Source organism: Marmota flaviventris, chromosome 19 (assembly GCF_047511675.1).
Source record: "Marmota flaviventris isolate mMarFla1 chromosome 19, mMarFla1.hap1, whole genome shotgun sequence".
NCBI lineage: Eukaryota > Metazoa > Chordata > Mammalia > Rodentia > Sciuridae > Marmota > Marmota flaviventris.
This window is the reverse complement of record NC_092516.1, coordinates 6,769,550-6,782,491: the sequence shown is the minus strand read 5'-3', so window position 1 is coordinate 6,782,491 and position 12,942 is coordinate 6,769,550. Positions and strand designations below refer to the sequence as shown.

Genomic DNA, 12,942 nt, shown 5'->3' with positions numbered 1-12,942 from the left:
TGTCATTTTCTTGAGTTATTGGAATGGTAAGACTTTGTGAAACCAGCATTAGATCACTAGCTAGGATAGATGGCAACAGGAAGGCTTCATATTCTCCTGATAAAAAGGACATATTCAGCTAATGCCATGTTCCCCACCTTCCTCCTTCCTTTAGCCTCGGATGCAGTTTCAATGCTTAAACCTCAAGTTGACAGGTTAGTGGCAGTGGACAAAGATTCCGAAACCACTGTCTGCTTCCATCAGGTTTCTTGTCTGCTTTAAGCCATTGTTGATCGGCTTTCTTTTACTTGTAGCTAAATGCATTCATAATTGACATACCTGCCTCAAACCTTCTATTTTAGAATAGTTTTAGATTTGCCGAAGTGTTTTTTCTTACTTTTTTTTTCCAGAATGCTCTTCTTGTTTATCATAGATGCAGTATATTTTATTTCATCTGCACAAATAATAAATAAGTTATCTGAATGATGAAGGCTTTGAAATCCTACAGTCAGTTCCAGGTGTCCCCAGGTTTTATTCCACATTTTTCAAAGAACATGTCTTTTCTCCCTGTCCTGGTGCAGGTCAATGTGGCTGCCCAGAATGGCACCCAGAGGAGTCTTACTGGTACCCTGATGGTGGTCTTCTCATGAGCCCACCAGTGTCCTTGCCAAGGATGCTATGTCCCCAGGTTGCCTGGACTGACACTGCTAGTCCTGGCTGGACTGCATGGGTTTCACATGGTGGTGGAGGCAATGGCATTTCATGGCTCCAAGCCACACATGTGGTCACTTGTGCCCAGGATGTGGGACTTGCAGTATTGTAGAGTCCGACTTCCTGTGAGCAGCTGCAAGCCACCATGCACAGGCAGTGGGGCGAGCATCAGCTTTGACGGCATGGCTGCCTCAGTCCACACAGAGGGGCAAGCATTTTCTTGGGACAAACCTACTTTGTTTGTTCCTCTGCTTCCCAGCCTCCAGCCGTGGGCCCTATCAGTGCATGGCCGTATCTCTCCTGTGTCACGAACTTACACTCATTCCCTGGAGTGGCCGTCTGGGTTCATAGTTTCAGGTACCATCCCTTGGCAGGGGGCCACGGAGGGAGCACACTCAGTCTCCCAGTCTGTCCAAACACTGCTCAGGGTCTCCATGCAGATGATGCACAGCTGGTCCTTAACGTGACCCAGAAGAATCCAAACATTCCCTCTCAGGACTGCCACCAGCAAAAGAGACAGTCCTCCCTTCCTGCCGCAGTCCTGCTGGCTGCAGCAAAATAATCAGGGGGGTGACGAGCAACTTGTGTACGTTGATACAGCAGGAGTAGGAGCCGTTTATTGCAGGACAGGAGCAGTATTTATACATTCCACAGAGCTTATCTAATTAGCATAAACTAGATACAGCAGTCAACCAATCAGGAATCTCCACACTTAATGGCTTGCTTTTGTTACTTCTCAAACCACTCCCTCTGGCATTTTGCCAGGCACCATCCAGACTTGTTTACTAACTCTAACATTCCCCTGGCAAAATGCCAGGTGTTATTTTTGACTTGTTTACAGACTCTAACATTTCCCCCTTTTGTTTAATTTAAATAACGACCATAGTGGTTTTTACACAAACACCATAAATAATCTGCTACAAGCAGAAGGGGAGGATACAAAATGTCACAATACCAAGCCAATTGATGGCTCCATGCAAGAAGCCCTTGGAAAAATTATACCAGCAATGACACTGTTAGCAAAGATACCGAGTTACAATTTGTTATAGATTACAGTTTGTTGTCTCAGTCCAGGTAAAGCAGTCTCTCAATAGATTAACTCACAGTCCAGGTAAATCACAGTCCAGGTAAGTTCTGCAGGCAGTTAGCTTAAATCACAGTCCAGGTAAGTTCTGCAGGCAGCTAGCTAGATCTGAAGTTTTGTCCGGTTCTCAGCCGAAGTCTCGTCCGGTTTTCAGCAACACTGGAAATTCTTCCACCTTCGTCTTCACCCACACTGGGAGGAAGGCAGGAACTCCGGATGGCTAAAGAAAATCCTGTAGCATTCCACTAAGAAAACAACCTTCTGAACAATTTAGTACATTATCTCAAGGTTTTTTTGCATTTGAAATAAGCATTAATAGTGCTCATTACTCATCAGCTTCCAGGTGTGGGAGAACCATTGTAGCTTAGTTATTGGCATTGAAAATGACCAAACATCAGGGACACCAGTAGCGTCTTCTGCTGGCTGTAGTGCCTGGGCAGCCCCAGATCGCCCTGGGGAGTGTCCCGGGCTCAAACTGCTACTGGGCACAGGGAGCAAGAGCCTGCGAGACTGTGCCTCCAGGTCAGGTCTAGATTTGGGCTCGCGGCAGTGGAAGAGCCAGCTCCCCGGCCAGGAGGCGGGGAAGGGCCAGTCGCCGCCGCCTCTTGGAAAATCCTTGCTGCGCTGTGACTGGCTTGCACACTCGGCAGCCGCCTCTCCGCTTCACGCACCCTCTGGTAACGAAAAGTATTTAGTAATAGCCTTTTGCTGCAACTTTTTTCCTGATAATCCTTCTTCTTCTGAACTTTCTTTTTCTTTCTGACTAGAGTTCCTGGGCTTTTATCAACACATGCCCTAACTATTCTTGGTTCCACTGGGGTGCCTTCTTCCCTTAGTAATTTACTTCTCACCCCTTCCATATTTTCATCACAAAGACAATACAATACACTGAGACAAAACAAGACACAAACATACTGTATCAATCTTCTCCATTTTCTCGAAATGGTCATTTTTCCTCCCGTCCTATCTATGGACGGGCAGCTTTTTTTCGTCACTTACCCCCGAGTGTCCCGGGGCTCCCCGTAACGGGCCACCATCTGCCGCAGTCCGGCTGCAGCAAAATAACCGGGGGGTGAAGAATAACTTGTGTACTTGATACAGCAGGAGTAGGAGCCGTTTATTGCAGGACAGGAGCAGTATTTATACATTCCACAGAGCTTATCTAATTAGCATAAACTAGATACAGCAGTCAACCAATCAGGAATCTCTACACTTAATGGCTTGCTTTTGTTACTTCTCAAACCACTCCCTCTGGCATTTTGCCAGGCACCATCCAGACTTGTTTACGAACTCTAACATTCCCCTGGCAAAATGCCAGGTGTTATTTTTGACTTGTTTACAGACTCTAACACCTTCCCAGGCTCAGCTTGGAAACCTCAAAGCCACAGCCCCATGAGCTGATGGAAAGGAGCCAAGGGGCTCTGGCTGGTGGGGAGGGGAAGCCCCTGGACACAGGTGGGGATGCCCCTGGACACAGGTGGTCTTTCCTTGAGTTTAACATAGGGCAGCAGTCCTACGCCTCCAATTCCTTCAAGAGAAGAGAAAGCACATTCACCCAAAAACCCATATGCAGATATTTACAGCAGCCTATTCCCAATGAACAAACCTTGAAGCAGCACATCCTCCAGCTGCTGAGTGGCTGATCAGACCGTGGTAAACCCATTCAGAATTCCACTCAGAGGAAACAGGAGCACACTGCGCATTACCACGTGAGCCGAGGACGCCACACAGTTCCACGGGGCATGGAGAAGCCAAAACTACCAGGGCGGAGCACAGATCAGTGGTTCCCAGAGCCTGGGAGTGGGAGGATAGAACCCAAAGGGGAAGGGGCTTAATTTGTTTGTTAGGCAGCCCTGGGGATTGAACTCAGGGCTTGTGCATGCTAGCTCTGTGCTACTGAGCTACATCCCCAGCCCTTTTTTAAGGTTTTGGAAGAGTTAAGTCGGGTGCTCTGGTGCAAGCTTGTAATCCCAGCAGCTTGGGAGGCTGAGGCAGGAGGATTGCAAGTTCAAGCCTAGCCTCAGCAACTTAGCAAGACCCTGTCTCAACGTTGAAAGGGCTGGGGATGTGGCTCAATGGTTCAGTCTCTAGGTTCAATCCCCAACACATAAATAAAATAAAGTAAAATAAAATTTAAAAGCAAAACACAAGGACTGGGGATGTGGCTCAAGCAGTAGCGCATTCGCCTGGCATGCGTGCGGCCCGGGTTCAATCCTCAGCACCACATACAAACAAAAATGTTGTGTCCGCTGAAACTAAAAAATAAATATTAAAATTCTCTCTCTCTCTCTCTCTCTCTCTCTCTCTCTCTCTCTCTCTAAAAATAAATAAAAAAGCAAAACACAAAAATAATCTATTGGCTATGGGGATTACTTGTTATAGTGACAGAAAGGGCTCTAGATCTTGACTGTGATGGTGTTAAGTACTGGAGGCTTCAGAGTACTATACACTAAAAAGGCGAATTTTACTGAATGTAAACTTAGCTCTGTAACCCACCACACACGCATGCGCACACACACACCATGAGGGGTCGTTCTGGACATCTCTCTTTCTCTAAGTCCGAAGTCATCAGCACATCTCGTTGCTTTTATTTTGCTTTCAAAATGTGTCCCAATCTATCCATGTCTCCCTTCCTTGGCCCCCTCCTCCCTATCTGATATTTTAGTCTTTTTTTTTTTTTTTGCTGTTGTGACCAAAAGACCTACAAGAACAATTTTATGGAGGAAATATTTGTTTTGGTGTTCACAGTTTCTGAGTTCTCAGTCCATAGATGGCTGACCCCATTCCTCAGGGCCTGGAATGAGGCAGAACATCATGGTGGAAGTGTGTGGTGGAGGAAAGAAGCTGGAATCTTGGTACCAGGAAGCACAGAGAGAGACCCCACTGCAAGATACAAGACGTCAAACCCAGGGGCACGCCCCCAGGGACCCACCTCCTCCAGCCACACCCCACTGGCCTGCAGTCACCACCCAGGTAATCCATATCAAAGGATTAATACACTGATTGGGTTTAAGCTCTCATAACCCAGTCATTTCATCTCTAAACCTTCTTGTGTTGTCTCACACGTGAGCTTTTAAGGGACACCTCACATCTAAACCGTAACACCTGGGTTTCTGGAATGGTCTCCAGACTGGGCTCCTTACTTCTGCTTTTGCCTCACTGTAGATGGTCTGTGAATTATGATGATCCGACTTGAATAGTGAGAAAATGACACATATCCAGCAGAATTTTGATCAACTAAATCAAAACTTAGTAACTTCACGTACCATCCATGGGTGGTGACAGCGGAAGCCCTGCAAGGACAAGGAGAAGCAACCCACATTCTGCAATGTAATGTGCCAAAAATATTCTGAGTTTATTAGGGGTCAGACCTTTATCTTCTTCACCTTGGTACTGTCACTATCTGGGAAAAGGGCTGAGCACAGTAGCAAATGTTACTCAATGTTTCACTAGTTAATAGTAATAACTATGATATGTCTCATCAATCTAATGAATAATGTAGATGCACGTCTATGGTTTTTCTAATTTTTTTTTTTGTACCAGGAATTGAACCCAGGGGCACTTAACTACTGAGCCACATCCCCAGCCTGCCGCAGTCTGGCTGGGCACAAATCACGAGCCACTGAAACAGGAACAAACTTTATTTCTGAACTCCACAAGCACGCTCCACACAGGCTCCCGGGAACTCCTCCCAAACGCCCCGGCTCCTCCAGGAACCAGCAGCCGGAAATATCCTCCGGAAATCCCTCCTCCTGCACTTCCCCAACCAATGGGAACTCTCCAGGAATCCCCGGGAATCCCCAGGAGAACTCCAAAGTAGCATGAGAACTGCAAAGTAGCCACCTAGGCGGATAGTAATGCCTTGCCTGTCAATCAATACTATTGGCAAAATGCCAGGGGCCATTCCGACTCAGCTGTGGCTCTCAGCACCAGCCCTTTTTTATATTTTATTTAGAAACAGGGTCTTGCTGAGTTGCTTATGGCCTTGCTAAATTGCTGAAGCTGTGTTTGAACTCGCAATCCTCCTGCCTCAGCCTCCCAAGCTGCTGGGATCACAGGCATATCCCACCATGCCTGGCTTGGATGAATCTTTCATTAGGGGAAATCCATTCTTTCCTAAGACCTTCCCACTCCATCCATGAATTATCCAAGTATCCAAGTTTCCATCATTCTAGAGAATAGGAAACTCCCATCATTACTTCAGGTAGTTCTGTTGCTCTGGTCAGCACCAGCTGATGATCACTGGTCCCTGTGCTCTAACGGACCATCCCAGTGACCTGGTGATGCCCTTGTTCATCTAGCTTATGGCCAGTCCTGCCTGCTGTCTTTCATGTGGACTCTGAGGCTTGTCAGTCAATCAAATAGAGAAACTGTTAAAGAAAAAGGGGTTTTATTTGGGGGTCTTAGGAATTGCCATTTAGGGGACAGGGACTCAGAGAGCTCTGAATTATGTTCCAAGGAAGGAAGGAAGTTCATCTGGGCTATTGAATATTGAGAAGAAACAGGGGCTAGAGACCCACGGAAGATAAAGGAAAGAATGTATGAACAGACAGACTCATCCGCAAAGCAGGAGCCCAGGAACCTCTTAATATGCACCTGGTGCTTTTGGGTGTTACCAGGGGCCTGAATCTAGATGTCCCAAAAGACCAGATTTGGCCACCAGCCACCTAGAGAGTCCACTCACAGACATGAGTGGTGGTGAAGCAAGAAAGGAATTCATTCAGTGTAGCCAAGCTGGGGAGAAACAGAGGGACCAGCGTTCTAAGCCCTGTACTGAGGAGAGCCTCAGGGTTACAGAGGAGAAGGACAGAAGCCAGAGCAAGGAGAGGACAGTCAAGCAGTCTTGCTCCACTGTGGTCTGGCTGATGATGGCCTCATGCCTAGATCCAGGAGGTCCTGCCTGAGATGGAGAGATGATTGCTCCCACCTGGGGGCCACAGTGGTTCCAATCACCGAGTGATCTGCCTGCAAGCCTTGGTGTCCTGGAATCTTGAAAATATCTCCCTTACTTTATCATGGTGTCCTCAGTCTTGCAGGGGGAGGAAAGAGGGTGGTAAATTCAGGGCTAATCAGCCTTGTATTACCAGCGCTTAGACAGACACTCAATATGTCTATGTGCAGAGTTGAGCAGGAATCTGGTTAAAGGTGCCAGGTGGAATATGAAGGCAGAGATGCCAAGCTCTCTTAGTTACCCACTGGCCATCTGCAGGCCCAAGGGAAGAGTCAGTGCTTTACTAAAGCAGTCTTCAGGTCCCTGCATCATAAGTGTAACTGGGAGCGTGGATGTCAGGTGGATTCTTCTTCTTCTTTTTTTTTTTTGAGAGAGAGAGAACTTTTTAATATTTTCAGTGGACACAACATCTTTATTTTATTTTATTTTTGTGGTGCTGAGGATCGAACCCATTGCCCCGCACATGCCAGGTGAGCGCGCTACCACTTGAGCCACATCCCCAGCCCTGTCAGGTGGGTTCTTTATCTTGAGTTCCAAGAATGAAATCCACAGGTACAGGTGAGAGCAAAGTGAAAATATTTATTAGAATAATAAAAAGAAAGCAGAGCTCCTGAAGAGGGAGGGGTTTTTTTAATGGGCTTGATTTGTCTCTGCAGGTGATTATAGTGGAATGACATGTAAACATAGGATTCAGAAAGGGGACCAATCAACTCTCTTTGTTCTGTCTACTTCAGCAAATCCAGAGGAAAGTGACTTATACGGCTCTATTAGCACATGGGGTGGGGGTAGTGAGAGTCTGTTGGCATAAGAGAAAATGCCCTTTACGGTTGGTCCAGTCTAGGGCCTGCTCAAGAACCGTTTTGTGGCTGGGACCAGCTGGGGTCAGAAACTTGATTTCCCCATCCTCTCTTTCTCCTTGTCTTCTCCGAGACCCTTCCTCCTGGCTGCTTGTGGGTGTCTGTCTCATGGGTACAATGGAGTTGTCTATTTGGGTCTCCAGATGCCTGCAGCCCAAGGGTGGAGGGGAGCAAGGCTCACACCCAGGCCACAGCAGAGGGTGCCTCAGTCCTCCGACTCCACTTTGAGAAGCTCTTTCAATGTCACTTTCATCATAATTCCCTTTTACTTTCATGTTAGAGGTCCTTAAGTTCTCCCTCACAGGCCAAATTACCGTTTTCCAGAGTACAAAACCTTGTGGCCTCGGTCTTTGGGTTTGCTTACGGTTAACACATCCTGTTAGGACTATTCTAAGTCAGAAGAGCAATTCTAGTGACATCAAACCTCACCAAACTCTACTTCGATGACTGACCTCCTACCTCTATTGAAGTTCTATTTACTATTTGGGTTTACTCCCATTTCTTGTTTTCTCCTGTTGGTGGATTTGCATTCAATTCTCTCAGTTGCTGTGGGTTTTGCATGAGTGAGTACATACAGCATTCAAATCCCTTGGTGACATGGGTTCCAGGAAATGTGCTGCTGTTTTCTTGTGCAGTCTTGGAGTCCACATCAGGACAAATAGTCTTGAGATAGCAGCTTACTGTACACACCAGGAAGTTGTGGCCATCTCATGGGGAACTCATAAAGCCTTGATGACAGATTCCTTTAGAGTTGCTCTCTGGCCCTAATTTGCTCAAGACATCACTCAGATTTGCATATCAATGTTTTTCTTAAGTCAGTGAGGGAACCGGAAAGACATTACCACTGGCTCAGAGAATTCAGAATACATAATATAGACACCATCAAGAAAGTTTAAATTAATTTGCTTAATAAAAGCAAAAGTAGCTTCTTCACACAGAGGAAGGGAAATACACTACGTTCTAAAAACAGAATTCATTTGCATGTCTGTGGACAAGAATAATTTGCATTTCTGTCAGTTATCTGCAATTTACAGAGTACAAAATAGGTCAAAGACAGGGATTCCTATAGAATCAGAAAACCTGGAAGGGTGTGTGAGATATCAGATATATATTGAAGATACCCAGTACTATTTGGTCCTCTTTAAAGTCTCACAAGTTTCCCTTACAAAATAAAGTTTATCAAAGTTAATTGATACCTTTCTCCCTTTCTGCCGGCAAGTATTCTATCACTGAGCTATGCCCGGAATCCTACTAACTTTTCATTTATATGTTCCCCTCTCCAAACTGCCTCCCCCCATCTCCTGGTTGATTGTCTTCTATTAAGGAAAGTAGTTATTAAAAGCACTGCCAAGAGCAAGAAATTTACTAGAGTGCAACATGACAACAGTCCTTCTTCATTTGTTACCTGGAAGTCCTCTGAAGTGGAATTCCCCTTTCTCCACAGAAGAGTCTTAACTGAGCTTCTCCAGAAATCTTCACCATGGCTGATTTTAGGACTAACAGCAAAAGAGTTTCTGCAAAAGAGTTCAATGTAGATAAACTTCCTACTTTCACGTCACCCTATCTTACTTGGCCACTGTCTGGGAAGATACCAGCACTCCAGGTGCTGGACACCCCCTTACTAGTTTCTCACAAACTATACAGTACAGTAGTTTGTAGAAATGTGCAAACAAGGCCTCTGGCCTTGAGCTGGGCTTCGCAGAGATGTCTACATTTTTAAGAGAAGTTACCAACTGGGCTCCATGGTAACAGCTGCAGGGGAAGGAAAGAAAGGGGAGAAGAAGCTCTCCCCTTCTCAGGTGCTGTCCTTGAAAGGTTAACTTGCCCAGAATAGTGAAAGAAGAATCTGCTTTTATGTGAACTTCTACAGACTGTGAACTTCTGAGCCCCTCCCCTTACATGCAGGGTATAAAACTCTGAAACTACCTGAACTTGGGGTTCAAGGGATTGACTGATTACAGCAAAAACTGTGCCCTCTGAACCTGGCTGCAGCCAAATAAAACTGTTTCCTGTTACCTTTGGTGCCCTGCCCCGTCTGTCCCTACAACACTTCTATAAAGAGAAAAATTTCCTTGCCATTTAATTATCCTTAAAATAACAAGTTATTTCCTTAACATGCTCCAAAAATGACAAATAAGATCTTCCTGTTGTTGTTCCATTGTGAGCTCATGAGTTCATATTTATCTGATATACTTCAATCACTTGAAGTTGTTGCTCATAGCGATGCCCAAAGTATCTGTCCTCTGTTCAGTGGGGGTCTCTTCCAGCTGGCTCCTGAGAGGGACCATTCATTTCACGGATGAGGGGCTGAAGCTCAGAGTATAGGAGTTACTAACAAAGCGGATCAGCTGGGAGGACACAAGGTCAGGCTTCAAACCCAGGTGTGTCCAGCAGCGTGCAGTCATGTCACAGTAGCCACATATTATTATTTGAACAATGAGAATTGTATAAAAAGAAGTATCATTTAAGTCTAAAGTTCTGCAGGGTATCTGAAAGGAAAAGGTTTTAAACTACGAGGAGTTTAAACTGCAGGAAGAAGCTGTCACCCGAAGGCTAAGGGAACAAAGGGAAGAGCTTGGAATTGTTAAAATTTAGAGTCACACAAGGGGCCTGTGTGGAGCAGAAGCTCAGAGGCCTGAGAAGGCGCTGCTCAGTTGGTGCTGGGGAGCTTGGGCCTGGGGGGTCTTGCTGCCTGAGATGAGGCAGGATCAAACTTCCTCGGGAAGTGTTGAGAAAACCTGCTGCTACGGGAGGGAAACGAGGCTGTTAGGGTGACGTGCTCTGGGAACATCATGGTGCGCGGAACCTCACTGCAAGGGCACTAGAAGCCCACCGGAAGTTCATTGGAAGCTCAGCAGAAGTTTGTGGGAACGCCTTTGGAAATGCACAGGAAGGAGCTATTCTCTTCTTCTTCTGCAGTCCCAAACCTGCCCTAGCGCCCCCTGTAGGCAGAGCCGGCTTGCAGCGCTGACGTGAGGTTTGCAGGTGGGCCTGAGAGATCTGCCGCCCAGTGTAGACCCTGGCTTTGGAGATGAGAAGCAAGAACTGGCTCATCGGGGCAGCCGGCCTCTCAGTCAAGGGTGGAGGCCTTGTGAAGCAGCAAGTGCATGATGCATGGCGGTGCAGCAGTCTTGGGGACTAGCCCAGAGCCCACATTCCCTGGGCCTTCTCTGCACCTGTCCCTGAAGTGGCTGGGGGAGGGAGGGCGAGTTTTGGAGCAGGAAGAAGGAATACCTTGCAAAACATTGGCTATTTCAAAGTTGACACTTCCTGGTATGGAGGCCCAGCCCTGGATGCGTTTGTTCCCTTAGTGACCAACAAGAATCCATGAGCTCCTGCTCCTTAAATAAGGTTGGCCAAAGGAGGACTATCACCTGCAGCGCCCACCCCGAGGGTGTGCCTCAGTGGCAGAGCACTTACCGAGCAGGTGTGAGGCCTTGGGTTCAGCACTAAAAATAGTAAAAGAGAGAGGTGGGCCAGTTCCCCTGGCGCCACGTTGGTCTCCCTCCAGTTTAGGTCACAGTAGCACTTCTCAACATAGGGGTCAAAAATCCAAAAACACCAAACAAAAAGTGTGGGTAGGGGCTGGGGCTGGGGCTCAGTGTAGAGGGCCTGCCTGGCATGGGGGAGGCACTGGGTTCGATTCTCAGCACCACATAGAAATAAATAAATAAAATAATAAAAGTTCATCCACAAGTATAATATATAGAGAGTGGGTAGAGTTGGGCCAGAAGCCCACTGTTACTACTCATTGAAGAGCTAAGAAAATGCATAATCTGTGTTTAGAATGTGCTTAGAGTAATTCAACAGTAATTTAAAAATGATCTTTTAAAAAAAATTTTGTAGTTGTGGGTGGACAGAATGCATTTATATTATTTGTTTATTTTTATGTGGTGCTGAGGATGGAACCTAGTGCCTCATGCATGCTAAGCAAACACTCTACCACTGAGCTACAGCCCCAGCCCTTAAAATGATTTTTTTTCTCCACTAAAATTGGCTTTCTTGAAGTACGATTTGCATGCAATACACGGTACCTATTTTGATTGTACATCTTGGTGCATCTTGACTCATTTCTATATCCCTGTGACCACATTACATGAAGGTGCAGAGCATTTTAGTTATCTCCAAATCTCCCTGGTGCCCCTTCTAGTCAATTTGCTAGCCCACTTCCCAGTTTCCAGGAAATTGTTGATCTGCTCTGTCTTTTCTATAGTTTCATATAAGAGGAACCATGCAGTATGTAGTCCTTGGTGCCTAGCTTCTTTCACTCCACCTTGTTCCCCATGAGATCCTGCAGGCTGTTGGGTATGTCAGTGATTCCTTGTTATTGCTCAGTAATATTCTGTCATGAGGGAGTGCCCCGATTCACACACCCACTCTCCATGGTGGGCATTTGGGTTGTTCCATTTTGGGGCTATTACGAATGAAGCTGCGTAAGGACCTCTGTGTGTGTTTTCTGTGGACACATACCCTGCTTGTTCCTGGGTAAACATGTTGAAGTGGAGTGGCTGGGACACAGGCAGGTGATATTCAGCCTGCCTGTGGCAGCCACCCCATTTTAATCCACACCCGCTGTGTCATCCTAAGCCACTCCCCCAACTCCGGGGTCACCTTGCAGCAGAGAGAGGGAGTGTCCCATAGACCTGAGCTGAGGGGGACTCCTAGGAGCATCGTCTGCCGAGGAACAGGGACTGGACAAGGGCCTGGTTCCCTCTGGAGGAGGCGCTACCTGGCCAGGCTGGACTCCCTGGGTGGAGCCTCACATCACATCCTCTGTATTCCTCCTGTGTCTCCAGAGCTGGGGAGGCTGAGGCCTGGCTTGCTCAGGACAGTCTTGTCCTGTGTGCTTCCCTTCAAGAGTGACCCCAAAGTGGGATGATGATGTAGTCATGGTGACATAGCCAACTTACAGTCCCCTTGAAGCTCACAGAGTTTTTGGTCTCAGCATCCTGTGTGGTTGCCATGGCCACCAGAAACAGGGCCTGGTCTGCCAGCTCCCCTTCCCTGCTGGTGACTGCAGGGTCAGGCCTTCAACTGGGCTCTAGAAAGGGACAAGATAGCCCTTTCTAGAGCCCAGCTGCTCTTGTAGGGAAGGACATGTTTGGGGACTTGCACCCTCTTGTCACAGTGTAACAAACTCCCAGTGCCTGGTAGGACGAGGCAGTTGGGCCATGAGGCTGTGGGGAGGAACGCCTTCTCGGGGTGACCATCTGCTGAGCCTCTACCTCTTGTACCACCGTCCACCCTGGAATGCCTCCGCTACCCCAGGGTGGGGTTTGTCCTCCCAGGGCAGAGGGAGGGGATGATGGGTGAGCAGTGGACTTGGCACTGCTGGAAGCTCTGCCCTTCCAAGGGGCAGG

General features: G+C 47.2%; 1 long non-coding RNA gene across 1 annotated transcript; it reads right to left on the bottom strand.

Annotated features, from left to right (window-relative positions):
* Nucleotides 1-1,285: 1,285 nt before the first annotated feature.
* Nucleotides 1,286-2,872, bottom strand: LOC139702855 (uncharacterized). The gene is made up of 2 exons (XR_011705429.1): nucleotides 2,774-2,872; nucleotides 1,286-2,448 (listed from the first exon to the last, which is right to left on the bottom strand). It is a non-coding gene; the product is annotated as an uncharacterized lncRNA (long non-coding RNA).
* Nucleotides 2,873-12,942: the final 10,070 nt, after the last annotated feature.